The sequence below is a fragment of the Phyllostomus discolor genome, chromosome 4 (genome assembly GCF_004126475.2).
Source record: "Phyllostomus discolor isolate MPI-MPIP mPhyDis1 chromosome 4, mPhyDis1.pri.v3, whole genome shotgun sequence".
NCBI classification, from domain to species: Eukaryota; Metazoa; Chordata; class Mammalia; order Chiroptera; family Phyllostomidae; genus Phyllostomus; species Phyllostomus discolor.
The window spans coordinates 31,051,034-31,067,721 of NC_040906.2; the positions used below are offsets into that span (position 1 = coordinate 31,051,034).

At 39.7% G+C, this 16,688-nt stretch overlaps 1 protein-coding gene across 1 annotated transcript in view; it reads right to left on the bottom strand.

Annotated features, from left to right (window-relative positions):
- The window catches only part of PLCL1 (phospholipase C like 1 (inactive)), a 301,127-nt gene that overhangs the window by 25,343 nt on the left and 259,096 nt on the right, over window positions 1-16,688 (bottom strand). The gene's annotated exons all lie outside the window — the stretch shown is intronic.

A 16,688-nucleotide genomic window follows, 5' to 3' on the forward strand; every position in this document is an offset into this window, starting at 1 on the left:
TATACACAAGTTGTTTCTCAAAAGCAATTCTTTGTTTTTAGTTAAAAATAATATTAATCAAGATTAGAAGATTTTCCAAAAGTGTAATTAAGAGCAGTGATGGGAGGTTTGCATATTCAGGGCATAAGCGAATTCTAGGAAGGAGAGCACACTCCCAGGGCATTTTCATATTCAATACACTTCCAGCCATAGGTAGGTGATGAGCTCTTGATAAATATGTAAAAAGTGACAATGATGAAGATGGTGATGATTCACAAATGGAGAAAGGACTCAAAGATAAAAGTTACCCACATTTTATAAGGACATCATATTAAAAACTCTAAAGTTCAGTCACTTGGATTGGTAATGACATGTCAACCATGCTGGGAAAAGATAAGAAACCCAAAGAGAATGAAAGTACCTCTTCTCAGTCCTCTTAAGAACTAAAGGCAATAGTGACTAAAGTCTTATTGTACTTTTTAATACTCTTTTCGAGGTTTATATTCAAATAATTTAATTCAGCAAATACATCTGGAACTTAGAGCATGTGCTGCTTCGCCTGTAATCATGAAAAACCGAACGTGGGCACCAGAATTGGGACATGCAGAACAGGGCCACCAAAAACTATATGAAATGTGCATTTGGAATTTTTGTGTGCCTGGGTGCGCACTGCGCGTACACAGCACGAGCAGAGGGATGTGGCTGGAAGGCGCGGCAGCCGTGATCTGGAAACCAACGCACCTCTCCAGAAACCCCGAGCATAGTCACTGGTTGCCTGACAGACAGAAGTCGGACACCCAGAGGATGAAAAAAAATAAAGGTGGGTGTTAGGACTACTGAGAGAAAAAGCTAAAACCAAGTGCCTGTCCTGTGCACAGGGGCACCTGCCTGTATTCTGTGAAGGCAGAACACCCTGTCAGGAAAGGATGAGCCCAAGAAAGAATAGGCCGGGGAAGATGAAACTTCCCAGGGGCACACAGAAGAAGGAAGAGGTCAAAACGCCAGCCCCATGAAAAAATAAAGGGACTAAGTACAGCAGACCTGCCCATCTTGCCAAGTAATTGGCACACAGACATCAAACAGTGACACTGGAAACCATGACCGCAGATGTTAAAAGGAGGCTTTAAAGTCATACAGAACAAGGTCTGCATCCAGTTCACGTCTGAACTAGTGAGTTCTGTTATCTCAAACAACTCGCTCAGCTTCTGTAATCCCATTTTCTCAGTTTCAGCCCAGCACCCTGCTAAGGCACAGTGCCCCCTGAAGGAGCTGGAAAGGACAAGCATTACACGCAGGCAGTCAGGACGGGGCACACAAGGATGAAAGTGTGCAGGAGCTACCGGCAGCAGCACTAAAACATGGTTTGACTGTCTGGTTTTGATGAGAATTGGGAGATGAAGAGCATGGAGGGAAAAGCACAGGGCAACTTTCCCTGGAAAGGTAACATAACACTTGTGCTGAATTTGAGAGATGAGGAGATGCTGGTCAGCCGACTGCGGAGGGAAAAACAGTACGATAGGCAGGAACAGCATGTGCAAAGACATGGAGCCGGGAAACTGCCCGACGTGTTCCAAGAACCACAGGGCCTTGGGAGTGTGGGAGCAGGAAATGAGCAGGTACAGAGCTAAGCAAAGACCTCATCACTGAGGACCTCCTATGCAGGCCAAGAACTTGGAATTATTCCCTACAGATGACGGACAAACATCAAAACATCTGTCTCACTCAAGTCTACTTGAGCTATCAAAAATGTTTTTTTGGACATTTGTTTTTCAATCCCCTTCAGTGATTTCAGAGCATTTCTCTGAATATCAATTTTTTTAATTAAATATTTTTCCACAAGAAGGTTGTAGCAGACTTGAAAAGAGGGCTGGTTGTTACTTCCCCCATGCCTTCAGTTTCTGTCATCTGGAGTTACAAACTGAACCAACCAGGTTTGGTTGTCAAAACCAATCAAAGATCTAGCTAAGCTACAAAAGAAATTGTCCTCATCTGATGTATAGAGCACCCTAGTTGGTTGGGCTTCTCACCTTCCTTCAACATACAAGTGAATGGCAGGTTCACAAAAACACACACCCCTGCACATGGATCCTTTGGAAGTTACTATGACTTCTAGTAAATGCAAACTTATGAGGAAAACCAATGCAGTAGACATTAATTACAATTAATATAAATAAAAAAACCACTTGAAGACACCCCAAAATACTTCATGGAAAACAAACAGAAGCTAGAGGTAGGAAAATGCTTAGACTGACAACTTCTTGACAGCTACATGGCAAATCTAGAAGGTATCATTCACATGGAGTCAAAGGGAATGGTGCCCCCTAGAGCCAAGTAGTGCACAGCTTACATGGTAGCATGTGACAGCTAGGGCCAATGCAGAAATCAGATTGTTAAAACCTATGTTGCAAATAATAATAATTATGATTATTATTATGATTATGATTGCAGTGGTGTAGAAGATGATTTTGGTTGTACTGATGTTTAACTTCAGTGCAGTTCCTAGTCTTATGTAATTAATTCTCAAGACCAGCTGCAGTTCAGGGTCTCCTGTGGAAACTCTTCCTGGGAACCCTTGACAAGGGAGCCAAAGGAAATGACCTTCCAGGCAGCAGTTATTTAAAAAATAAAGAGAGTGGTAATCACTTCACTCTTTGCTCCCTCTCCCTCTTACCAGAGAGGAAGTTCTAAGACGAAATAATACTTTCAGAGGCAAACCCAATAATCTGTAACGTGGTGGCTACTCAGTGAAGGAGCACTGAAATAATGCAGTCTGAGTGATGTAACTGTGACTCAGTAGCTAAGGAAGTACTTTCCAAAATTCAGAGATGCAATATCCAACCTGGCAGTGCTTGTCCTTGTATTGTTATAGATATATTTATGTTGCTCATGAGAACAAAAATTTGGATAACCGAACTTCAGCACAAGATGTTATTTCACCAATATTGTTATTATTATATCTGCATGTATTATTACAGAGCCCACAGTGAGTGGGGTTAATAAGTGGATTGTTGAATACAAAAACCAGAGTGCTTGGCTGAAACACACACGCATGCACACACATGCACGTGCATGCGCACAAACCCACATGCTATATATATATAATTGTTCCTTTCAATGCCACTCTTCCTCTCCCAAGCAAAATGCATCAGAGATTGGAGAGAACAGGAAGGAAATGGCTGGCTTTTTCCCTCTCTGGTTTCAGATTACATAAAAAGACTCCGTGGGCTGACTCAGAGGATACACAATACACATTGTTAAGAATCTTTAGTCTCATTTATCCAGATTTAATATTAGGACAAAGTTATTACTAAAACACACTTTTCATACACACATTTACATGCCTGCTTCATTTTTAGCAGTCTTAGATATAAGTTTCTGGGTTGATATCAAATGCACAATAAACAATAGAGCCTGTTTCCTACAACATGTGTAGTAAGTGTAAGTATAAAGAACCATCTGGAAGGGAAGAGAGTAAGGAGGAAGTGTGCAACCAGCCGTGATTTCACCAGCAAATGAACTGTCAATAGGTCTTGAGTGTCAACATCAGATATTGAAAATGTACTCATCCAGGTCAACTGAAGGAATAAAGCACTAATTCCATAATGAACAAACAGAGTATGCAAGTGGCTCTTTAAACCACTCCACTTTCCCTCGTGTGTGTGTTTGTGTGTGTGTGTGTGTGTGTGTGTGTGTGTGTATGGCTTTAAAAAAAGTGAAACTCAATTATATCTGGAGAAATAGAAAATTACAGTGAGACAAATCCACATTTCTGACCCAAGATAATCAGAATTAACTTCTGAAACCCAGGCCACATTTTTAGAGTTTTTAGTATATTTTAAATATATATGAGAAATACATCTCTTAATGTATATGCATGTTTAAGAAACAAAAAGCTCAACTTTCTGAAAGTGAATTTGTTAGTAATTTATCAAGAACTTCTTTTTGGCCCCACAGGATCCACAAACCAATGTTATTCTAGTCGTTCCATAACACCAGCTGCTGAGCAGCAGACAACAGGGAGATCTAGAATATTCTAGGTGATTAGGGATACCTCAGAAAGATTTAGATGGCAATCTTTTAATCCCGAATACATTGTGAAGCAATTAAAGAACTTTCAACTCCTGAGTCCATTGACTCAAATGTCCATTGAGAATAGTATCTTATAAATAAACACTCAAAGAGTTTGGCTGTTTTTAGAACACATAACTTCATCCTGGCAGATTTACAAACCAAATCATAAGGGCTTAGTGTATTTTTCTACATAACCAAAGGACGCTCTTCAGATAGGAAGAAACATGTACTCTTCTTTGTCTCTGAAAAGCAAGCAGCTTCTACCTACTGATTTTGTAACATCATTTAATAATGCAAAAGTCTAAGTCTCAATTCTAACTCATACTTCTGTGATAGGAAGTCTTTTCCTTCCAAAACTTACCTTATTCAAAAAATTAATATGATGATTAGAATAAGAATGATGATGAAAATGTCTCTTGCCTTAGTCAATAATTTACTGAACTGTCGTTATGTGTACAATTTTTTATAAATCTAAACTTACTTTTTAAAAATCCAAGGGGATTTTTACAAATATGTATAGCTAATCTTTTAATAAAGCCAGGGGTTTTTCCTTAGAAGGAAAATTAAGTTCCTAATTACTTTGCTTTGGTGAATAGGTCCCTTCACTTATTACAAATGCTTCAAGTATCACTAATATATGTGGGGGCTGATGAATGATACAAAATTATTTTGCAAGAAGTGGCAAATAAGGTGATTGGGAGGTCTCCCCCACCTTCCACTCCACTGTTAGGAGCATGTAATCTCATCCATGATGTGTATTTGAGCACACTGGACCTACTTGAAATAAAAGAAGTCTAATTAAATTGGAAGGTAACCACTTTGAGAGTAAAGGAAATTTTCTGGCTGCTCATTATGGTATTTTCAATATGACTTTAAAAGAGTAACATCTAACTTCATTATTCTTAAACTAAATTATATCTGACATACTTACATATACAGATAGGTATCTACATGTGTGTACATGTATAAATAAATACACACATTTTAGATGCATATTTATGTATGTATCCATGCATGTTGACAAATGTTAAAAACTTTGCCTGTGTCCTGTGCTCCGCCACTCTCTGTGTTCTAGAAAGTGGCTACTGCACAAACTTCTGCTCCCCAGATGACTTAGATAGGACTCACAGATGCTCCCCTTGTTTACCTGTGCCACGGCCACACACACATCCCACAGGTTCCCCTTCAGAAATGATGCACTTGAACTGGACAAAAGACCCGTTCCTTGATGTGGCCAAACTTCAGTTAAGCTTCTCCCTGGCGTCAAGCCCCAGAACCTGACCCCTCCCCCAACACGCAGTCCTTTCTTAATAGCCTCTGGGGCTCACCTCACCCAGCCACCCACTCTCCATCCCAGTTCTTACGAATTTATTTGATCCTCCCAGTAAAAGATAAAGCCTTTTTGCCTGACCTTTGGGAAACCTATTGGCTTTATGGAAGATTTTATATATTGCAGCCATCTCCTTCCACATATTGCAATAATTCTTTCAAATAAAATTTCTTTTTACTTAAATCTGGATTTGCTTTTACTTGACAATGTACATACTACACTTACATGTACATTCAGAGACATGGGCTCACACTCTGATTTGGTTAAGAATAAGGAAATGAATTAACTGTATCCTATCTTCTTCTCCCTAGAGTAACAAGGTATATAGAAGAGCTTGTGCCCCAAAATCCTAAAAGGCTGTAAGAAATTAAAAATAACCTTGGCCAGTGTGGCTCAGTTGGTTGGGCATCATCCCACAAACCAAGAGGTTGTGGATTTGATTCCCAATCAGGGCATATGCCTAGGTTACTGGTTCAGTCCCCCCTTGGGACATACACAAAAGGCAACCAACTACTGTTTCTCTCTCACATCAGTGTTTCTTTCCCTCTCTTTCTCTCTCCCTTCTCCTCTCTCTAAAATCAATATAAGCATGTCATTGCATGAGGGAAAAAAGAAATTAAAAATGAAACACTTTTATTACCAATATTTTCTTTCCTCTTATGTCATTATAGGAAATAGTTAACAGAGTTAAGACATAAAAGTCACCTTAGCTTTAAACTCACCTTAGACTAAGACCATGTAAGAAGCACATTTTCTCTAAAGAAAGTTTTCTTGCAAGAAAAGTAAGACCTTCTAGAATATCACAAATTAGAGCCAAGACCTCCGGTCTGTGATGCATCTATTCATTAAGATTCTGCCACTTGTGAATTATTCAGACTCATTATAAAATGCTGCTTTCATCTGAAAACAAAATATAAGTACACCTCCCAGAGACACTAAATGTAGTTATACAAGAGATGAAGGAGAGCGGTCTGTGCTTCCGTAATCATGTCCACAGCCTGGATTTTATCTCTATTAAACATCTGGGAGACACAGCTGGGGTGCAACCCTCCAAGGCAGAAATCTGGACATTACGTAAGCAGCCTCCTTATTGCTAAGAGGAATTGGCATGCCATCCGAACAGTGCCATACAGTGCTGCACACGAGCCGTTTGAAGTGATGTTTTAGATTTGCAGCTTTTTGTTGTTATAGACATATTATTTTTTAATTGCCATTTTTTCTAGAGCTAATACAGCTAGTGTTCTATATATATAATTCTCTCTCCAAATCTTTTCAACTTTAAGTCACAGAAATCTCTCAAAAACTAACCTTATAGCATTCTCTTCTGCAACTATAATGTCAAATGAATTTTATGGATGCACATGGACATGGAAGGTTGTTGTAGATTATTATTTTTAGAAGGTAGGGGATTAAATTTACTTATAATTAACATTGTGACTCATGACTAGATTTTATATAATGACAAATTAGCGAGGATGCTAATGAATGGTAATTAAATGATCCAGGCAGACATTTAAGAAGTTCCCAGACCAAGCTGAGGAAGTCCAGCACATTTATTTTGATTTGTTTTCTTCTCACCATCATTTTCAGATTGTTTTGGCAACCACACTCAAGTATCAAGATACAAGGCAGGGTTTTGGATCCACGAAAGGCTAAAGATATTTATTCTCTGATCAGTTGGTACTTCCTCATAGAAGACGTCTCTGACCTCTCCCATTAGGTTGAAACCCAAGTTCTCCTTCAGGACACTGATCACAGACACAAAGTCAGCACGCCGTGTGTGATTGTTACGTGACTGCCTCCCCCACTACACTGTCAGCTCTGTGAGATCAAGGGCCCCCATTTTAATTCAGCAGTGCATTCCCAGGCACGCGGCCTAGCCCGTTGAGGAACTGATAGATATTTGTTGGATGGATGGATTTGGGTTTACACACACACACAAATTACTCTTTGCCAAATTATGGATTAGAAGCCTCTTTTATAGTTTGTACTTTCTTATTTATGAATGTTTGAAGGTAAACAAATAAAATCCCCTTCCTAAGATGGGAGAGAATTGTATTTAGTCTGGACTAGTAAGCCAAACAATAACAAGGTCCTTAAAATGTGTCTAGGAGTTTTAGACCCTTAGCCCAAGTATAAATATATCAAACTTAGCTTATAAAACCCCAGGGATAGATGTTAAGCCTTCTACATGTATACTCCTCACTTCCTAAGGTCTAATAACATTTTATTTTGTATATAGAGGCAATGGTCTGACACATGAGATTGAAGATGTTTTTCTAAACCTGATTCGCCATTCTCTCTCACCTGCAACCCTCTTCCTGGTGGTAAAGGACAAGCACTGTGTGGCAGCTGGCTGAGACCACAGGTGAGTCTAGGGCTCGCCAGGTTGAATGAGACTGAACCGGTTGCCACTCTAATCAGACTCTCAGTTTTGGCGTCATCATTATTTTGTCCTTTGCCAGTTCCAGTCACCAAACATTACCAGCGTGACAGTACTAGAACTGCTTGCCAAAATCCAAATTCTATTTTTAAAGCATATAATAGGTAGAAATCTAAAAATTAAAAACCAAATAGAAAATTAAAAAATAAATGTAGCATAGAGAAGATAGAGACTAGATCGATACCCGACATTCCTTCCACTAGCTCTTAGGCACACTTAGCCTAACAATACAAGAAAGTCTTTAGATCAGTAGGTTAAGTTTCTCAGCAGAGGAATACACAGCCGTCTGTCTAGACACATGAACAGACAGTTGGGTAGATCTTGTAGCAATAATTAGTTATGTGGTCCATTCTGTGCAATTTGCTTATGATAGAGCACTTAACCTATGTTTAACAGACTGTGGCCTATATTTCCAGAGTAGAACTTTTGTGAGTTATAAACTGACTTTAGTTATCAGAACCTCTGTAATATTGTTTGAGTATTTCCACTGCAGGGCAGTCTTGCAAAATGATAGAAAAGATAAAAGATCACTTTGTTTTCAAATATGCCCCCAAAAAAAAGCAATATTGCTAGAATATCAATACTACCAAAAGCAATCCAAAAATTCAGTGCAATCCCTATCAAAATCCCAATGATGTTTTTGCAGAAATAGAAAAACCCATTCTATAATTCTTATGGAATCTTAAGAGACTCTGAGTAGCCAAATGTATGTATATAAAGAAGAACAAAACTGGAGTACTCAAAAACTTACTACGAAGCTACAGTAATCAAAATAATTTGATGCTGGCATAAACTCAGACACATAGACCAAAGGAACATAATAGATGTCCCAGAAGTAAACCCTTGTGTATACACTTAAATGATTTTGACAAGAGTGCCAAGACTATTCAATGAGGAAATAACAGTCGTTTCAACAAATGGTGTTGGGAAAATTGGATATCCACATAAACGAGAATGAATTTTGACCCTTACTGAAAAGCATATACAAAACTTAACTTCAAATGGATCAAAGACCTAACTGTAAAACCTAAAAGTATAAAACTCTTAAAAGAACACATATGGCAAAAGCTTCAGGACACTGGATTTCTCAGTGGTTCTTGGATATGACACCAATGGCAACAAAATAGGCAACAAAAGAAAAACTAGATGTATTAGGCTTCATGAAAACTTTAAAACTTTGTGCATCAAAAGGAAATATCAGAGTGAAAAGGCAACCCACAAAATGGAATAAAATATTGGTAAATCAGATATCTTATTAGGGATAAATGTCCATAATATATATAGAATTTCAAAGACAAAAACCACCACAAAAAAAAATTTCAAAAATGGGCAAAGGACGTGAACAGATATTTCTCCAAAGATAATATACAAATGGCCAATAAGCACATGAAAAGATGCTCAAGATCATTAATCATTAGTAAAATGCAAACTTTCCTACAATAAGATACCACTTCATACCGTTAGGATGGCTACTATCAAAAAAACCCAGAAAATCAGTATTAGCGAGGTTGTGGAGAAATTGAAACTCATGCATTGCTGGTGATAATGTTTAATGACACAGCTGATATGGAAAACAGAGCAATGGTTCCTCAAAAAAAAAAAGCTAAACATAGAATTACTATAGCATCCAACAATTGCACTTCTGGAGTTTTACCCAAAAGAATTGAAATCAGGCCCCCAAACAGCTGCTTGTACACACAGGTTCACAGCAGCATCATTTACAACAGTTAGAGCATGAATGTGTCCCAGTGTCCACCGACAGGTGACTAGATGAGGAACATGATGTATTCATTTACAACGGAATATTATTCAGCCTTAAAAAGGAAGGAAATTCTGACATGTGTTACAGCGTGGATGAACCTTGAAGCAAAATAAGCCAGTCACAAAAAGACAAATACCACATGATTCCACTTACAGGAGATACCTACAGTTGTCAGAATCATAGAGACGGACAGGAGAACCGTGGTTGCCAAGGGCTGGAGGGAGTGGTGAATGGGGAGTTACTATTTGATGAGTGTGGAGTTTCCATTTCACAAAATGAAGAGTTGTGGAGATGGATGGTGGTGATGGCTGCACAGCACTTTTAATGTATTTGATACCATCAAACTGAATGCTTAAAATGGTTATCCTGGTTAATTTTATATTATGTGTAAAAAGAAGCAGAAAAGAGATCCCAACAAGGTGCTAAGTACAGATCACTCCATTCGGAAAGAACAGTCAGGAAGGAAGAAGAAAGCAGTGGGAGGGATTACCGTGGGAGGCTGTACAGAGTAAAAACAGAAACGGAGTAAAATTAGGGTGGCATAGCACCATGGGTTAAAAAAATCAAAAGTGGGGGAACAAAACATAAAAGATAGGATATATAAGTAGAGAGATTTACACTATTGCTAAGTTTACTCACAAAAGGACCAATGTATTTGAGTAATATAATACAGTTAAGCTATAGAAAAAGATTGGGGTAAAAAACATAATCATAAAATGTGGAGACCAACTTCACCTGCCCCACTACACAGTCGGCCACGAAGAAGCCAGGGAAAAACAGAGTGTGTGGCCACTCCTGCCAAGAAGAAGCCGTCGTGCATGGGACCGAGTCCAAGCACAGACCAAAGAAAACGGCCTGAAGCCACAGGACTGGCTATAGCCACACGCACGTGAGAACTCTGAGCCCATCCAGGACAAAGCACTTAGAAGGGCAACTGAGAGCCACAAGGAGAAAAGAAACATCATCAGTCGCAGCAGGATAAAGCACCTGTCTGCAGGGAAATCCGCAGCCTTCTTCCCGCCCCAGCCATCTGTAGGGAGCGGTGCTTGCCACAGCGCCTGACTGGCTGCATAGCGCGCTTTGGGGTAAAACTTGAAAGGTTTTAAGTGTAATTGAAACATTTGTCTATGTTACAATAAAAAAGTCAAGGAAGTCGTATTGTTTATTTTTAAGTATTCTATAACTTTAAATACAATTTTAATTATCAAAAAATATAAAATATGTTGCTAAGGACTCTAGCAACATAAATTCTGATCTCATTTTTAGGTGAGGCTAAATCTAGCCCCAGAGAAGAGAAGATAATTATTTAAACTTATATTAGTTAATTGAAGGTTTCTAGACTTGTTGTCCAAATTCCTGTAGTTCTAAACCCTTAGGTAACTAAAAAAAAAAAAAAAAAAAAAAAAAAAAAAAAAAAAAAAACAGAAAAAAGGGGGGTAGTTTACAGCCCTAAAGTTTGTTATTTTGTATGTATTCTTTCAAAGTATTTCCCTCAGACCAGAATTAAAAGCTTGTTGAAGCTCTTTGAACGTTGGCTTCTCAAAGTTGGAGACTTCTTCGACTTTGCCTCTCACGAGTCTCCTTTCTTTTCCGTGAAGCTTCTGAAGACATTTATCAACAGGCACTTCACCTCTCACTTCTAATCATCTGAAGTTTGTTACTCAGAGGAAGAAGCGCCCAGGGATTCTGCTCTACCAGCGAAGGTGATCAGAGACAGACGGGGGTCTGAGCAGAGCGGAGGCTGTGGGGCAGTGGGCTGAGGAAGGAACAGGAAGTGGAGTTTGGTCTTTGCAAAGTTTTTGCTGGAGGCTGGACTCTTCAGTTTCCTCTGTCTCCTGCATCTGTAGAAGCTGGCAATGTCTAGACTAAAGAGAAGCTGTCCAAGAGAAACGGGGAAGTTGTCTAGATTCTCAGGGTAGGTCCAGGATCTGGCCCTTTGCTTTGGTATTTTTGGTGTAGTTTTCTTTTCCTTTCAAATCTCAATGGTATCTATCTAGGGGCTCAATAGCCTCCATTTGTTCAGGGATGATCAAGCCTGGAGCAGCTGATTCATGCTAACCAAGTTCATAGGAGATGGACTGATCAGAGAGGAAATTCACTGACTCATTTACAAAGGTAAATGCAGTCGACCCACTCTCTCTCCACTAAAAATTGCAGTTGGGAAGCCGAATGGAGAACAGAGTTGCTTGGTGAGTAACAATTGGTGATCTCAAGCGATACTCTTTCAATGTACCTTTCTGCACTATAAGAATTCACTGCCAAAGTGATCGGAATACTCATTAGCTGGACAAGACCCTCATTTCTTTGGATTAAGTAAGAAAACAAATATAAAGCACTTAGTACAATACTTGATACATGGAAAGCCCTAAGTTAATATAAGCTATTGTGAGGGTTCAGAACTAGCCACCCGAAATGTGCCTCAGTATTATGCAGATTATCTTGAGTTAAAGGCAATTTTAGCTTCAGGCTCAAGAAAAACTTCTGCCCCCTCCCTTTAACCACCTAGAGGAACCTGAGTTATAAGAACTTGCCCATAATAAGAGAGTATCAGAGATAACCTCTTTTGACCCACCAACAGGGCACAGTAAACTTCTATCTGCTAAACCTCTGTTCTTCTTATCAAAGCAATGACCCTCTGAAGCCCCCGAGATACACTGCCTCATCTTTAGATCAGAATGTCTTATATTCCTAGATCCCCCTTTCTATCTCTGAACCTCTCATGTGTGCGGGTTCCCGTGTGCATGAGATTAAATTAGATTTTCTCTTGTCATTCTGTTGATTTGATTATTCGTCCAGCCAAAAGAACCAGAGGAGGGAAAGCGGGACTTTTCTGCTTCCTACACCATCATTATTATGTTGCTATAAATATTTTGACAGTATAACATAGTGGGCTGGCAGCATGGGCTTTTGAGTTAAATTCTTGCTCCATCACTCACTACCTATGTGCCAATGGAGGATTACTGAACCTTCCAAGCCTCAGTTCTCCTGCCTGTAAAATGGGTATAATAGCTGTACCTTTACAGGGTTGCTCTTAAAATTATTTCAGATGTCTTGAGAATCACCTAACTGCTCATTGTAAGTACTGAAGGCTTTTTATTAATAACAAAAATAATACACACTTACAATAGTATTTTTATATGCCAGACATTGCTTTATAACTCGTTTAGTCACTAATTTATTAACCCTTTTAGTCCTCTCTATAACCCTATGAGGCAGAGATAGTTGAGGAATCTGCCGCTGGTAGATTATATTCACCAATATCTGCTTCCCTTTCTGGAGGAAGTGCCCCCTTGCACCACTAAACTGAAGTCAGATTTGACCATTTGTCTTGATTTGGCCAATCAAATGTGAATAGAAGGGACATGTGACACTACCTGACAGAAGGGTTTAAAACCAACTTGTGCTTCCCTACCTCAAGGACTAGGGTATTTGTCAAGATAGAGCTCCCATTGGCTTGAATTCCTAAGTACCCCTTGCTGACTTGTGACAGACATACTTTGGGAGCTAGAAATAACCCATCGTTTTAAGTCACTGAGATTTTCAGATTTTTGTAACCACAGCACAACCTAGCATATCCCAACTGATTCAGAAACATAGGGACAAAAGGGAATTTTCCCAAGGACACCCAGCTAGAACATATCTGGCTCCAGAGTCTGTAATCTTGACCACTTTGCTTTATGTTTTTTAATAATTGATAGTAATATCAATATAAAGCATAGTTTATGATTAATGCATTGTAGGCACTGAGGACCTGTTTCGAGACATTGTCATAAATAGCTATTCTTTTCTAAATGAGTTGGCTCAGGAGAAAACTGAGCCTTTTTCCAGCTTCTACTGCAACAGTAGCCAGCAGCTGCCAGAAACACCACTGGAGTTTCAAATGGACAACACAGAGGACACTGGACATGTCTCATCTTTATAAATTGCCAGAGTGGCCCCAGGGGCTTCGTCACTATGGCTGCCAGAGGCTGGTTGGATGGCCCCTCCCCCCACCTACACAGGCTCTCACAGAATGATTTAGAATATCTACGGTCACTCAGTGAAGGGTAACTCGACTCCTGCTGTCATTCAGCCTTTCAGAGAAGGATGCCTTTCCTAATAACTTATTTTCCCATTAGCCCATCACCTTGTTTCCATTCTTCTCTTGTCTCTCAGCAATGAGCAGAGACTTCAAAAGGGTTGGCAAGCTCTATTAGAAAGATAATACTACATTGACATTATGTAATTTCCCAGATGAAATAACATTCCCTAGAGCTGTGAGTGCCTGAAATTTGGGGTTGAATGAGAGAATCTACCTGGTTTAGAAACCCAAGTGCCCAAAGAGAAGTCAGATGCATCAGCCTCTGCTCTTCCCAAGGAAAATGAAAGCATTGTCAAGATAAAAGCAGAAGGAGCAAAGGCTTAAGCAGCGATAAAAAGCTAAGAAGTTAGGTGGGGAAAGGTTAGGCATATTGACTGCACATGAATCTATAAAAGAGACCCAGGTTTTTATGGCACACACTGAAATGCATTAAATTATAAACTTTCTTCAACATTATTTTTACCTATGTATCTCTACTTGACACCTAGAGCCTGCTAAAAGTAATTTTTTATCAAACTTTTACAAATATAAAGATAATGGGGTTTATTTCCTTAAAACAGTCAATAGGTCAAGTCAGAAAAATACATATTGGGAAAGCTCACTGAAATGCTTCTCTTCAGGCCCTCTTGCATTTTGGTTGTGTAGGTGTGGCCACACTGCGATAAAGCTCTTACCATTCCTAAAGAGTCAAAACACTGTGGATGGAGTCATCCAAGACTTAAGTTAATTCCACTTCATAGCACATTGGGTTTTATCAGTGATACATTATAAGTTCATATCTCTTTTCCAAGAGATCTTAGAATTCTCATGAGTGAAACACTTTTAAAATTAATGACAACTGACTATAACAGGTTGACTATAAAGTGAAGTTGCAGTATCTTTTTCTGGAAGACTTAAAGAACAGGAACAATTCCACGGTAAGATTTTAATATTGTGTGAAAAACCAAACAAAACTTATTTCCAAAGGCCATGATGGAGAAAAGAGGATGAAGGAAATTGTTCATGTGTGAGGATGAGGGGCGATGGAGCTATCCTGGTCCAGGGATGATCTAGAAAAGATACTGAAGACTGAGTTGTGAGACACGCATCATCATTCGACTCAAACGAACATGGTGGCTACATAAGAAGTTGGGTTTTGTGCTCAGCAGCGAAAGAGAAAGAAAGGGAGAGGAAAGGGATGGGATAGTCAGATATTGGCATGTGGCAGAAGTGTGGGGACATGCAAGAGATCTGCTACACAAGCCCTTACTTTGGGCCCATGTGTGGTGCTAATCTACGAATGAAAGAAAAACACATGGATGGTAGCTTCCAGGACCATCTTGCTTTCCACGTTCTTGCTGGATTCTAAGTCCTGACCTCCAGCTTAGAAAATCTGGACACAGTAATCACAATTCATAGTCATTCTATTATAGAGCTATTCATCTTTGTTTCTATAAATTTTTCTCCAGCTTCTCTGCCATTTATTAATATCAGATTAGTGTAATACTAGATTTGAGAAAACACAAAACTAAGGAATTTATTTCATAGTCTCAGCCCAATTTAAAGGCAGTGCCCCTTTCTAGTACTCCATGCGTGCAACCCACCATTTACCTGAAGGAGCATTTCTCATTTTTGTCACCTCCTGCCTTTTTGTTGGGAATTACATAGGAATGAAATATTTTTAGCTGCCCAAACCCACACATTCAGCCAACATTGGTCAATCTCTCCTGCCTCCCCCTAGATAGTGGGGGGTACTTGTATAAATTAGTTTGTGTAAGGAAACCTTCTCAATAGGCAATGAAGATTTTATTGGTGGTCCCTGCCATGTCCGACTAACTCAGTGATTACAACCTAGCAGTGTGGTCATTACTAATTCAACTGGTTATAACCCATGTAAATGGACTCACATAAACTTAAGAGAAGGGGCATTTATTGGAGGATTTTTAGGAGCTCTGAAACATCAACAGGAAGGCTGCAGAAAAAGCAGGAACTAAGATACAGAAATAAAGGAAGAGTCTTAGACAGAAGAGCATCTTCTCAGAGATACCCCAGAAATAGACGGGCTCCACAGAGCCCAGGCTCTTTGTCTGTCAGCTCAAATCTCAAAGTCCAAGGAGATCATTTGTCCAGTGTGTGCAGAAGGGAAACCTGACCAACAAGCCCACCAAACTGTGACTTAGATCTTTTGCATGTACCACCCCACTTAATCCTCACTAAACCTTGGGGGTAGATATCATCATCACCCTCAGAGAGATTACATGACTAAGCTAAAGCCTCACCAGATGATCTGCACACAGACCTTGTGCTCCCACCCACGCTCTAGGCTCCTGGATTACGTTTTACAGGATGAGGACAGGGCAATGGTCGGAACCATGGGCATAAGTTAAAATCTCAGCTCTGCCATTCACTAGCTGAAGACAAGACACTTAAACCCCTCAGGCCTCGATGCCCTTGTCTGTGAGATGGGAGAGATCGGTTATCAGAAACAACAGGAGTTGTTTCAAGGTCACACATTTGTTGCAAAGAGCCAAGGGGAAATGTATATAAACTACTTAGCCACATGTGCTTGTCACACATCAAGTGCTGAATAATCAATGGTCACTGTTATAGGTCTGTCAGCCCTTGTAGGCTAGTCCTGGAGGCCCAGGCACTACTCTTTGGCTCTTTGGATCCCAGCACCTTCCCCAGGGATCAGCATATTAATAACCCTGCATAAATATTTGCTGAACAAAGAGCATTTGTATCAGGTTCACACTCTCACATTGTACTCTAGTGTTTTAATGAGCTTCTCTTTATAGTGATATGGTAGCTCTGCCCTGCCCATGAAGCAAATGATGCTTATCCACCCCCCCCACCCCAGCCCTGGCCCCCAGACTGTTAATTCATAAGGTCAAGGTCTGCACATCTTTTGTACTCCGTGGATCCCCAATGCCTAGCACGGAGCCCAGCACACAGCAGGGCTTAACAAGTATCTGTGAATTGAATGTTTACTATACATTTGCAATATGGCTCACAGATCCCCCAGCATTTTCACATACACATG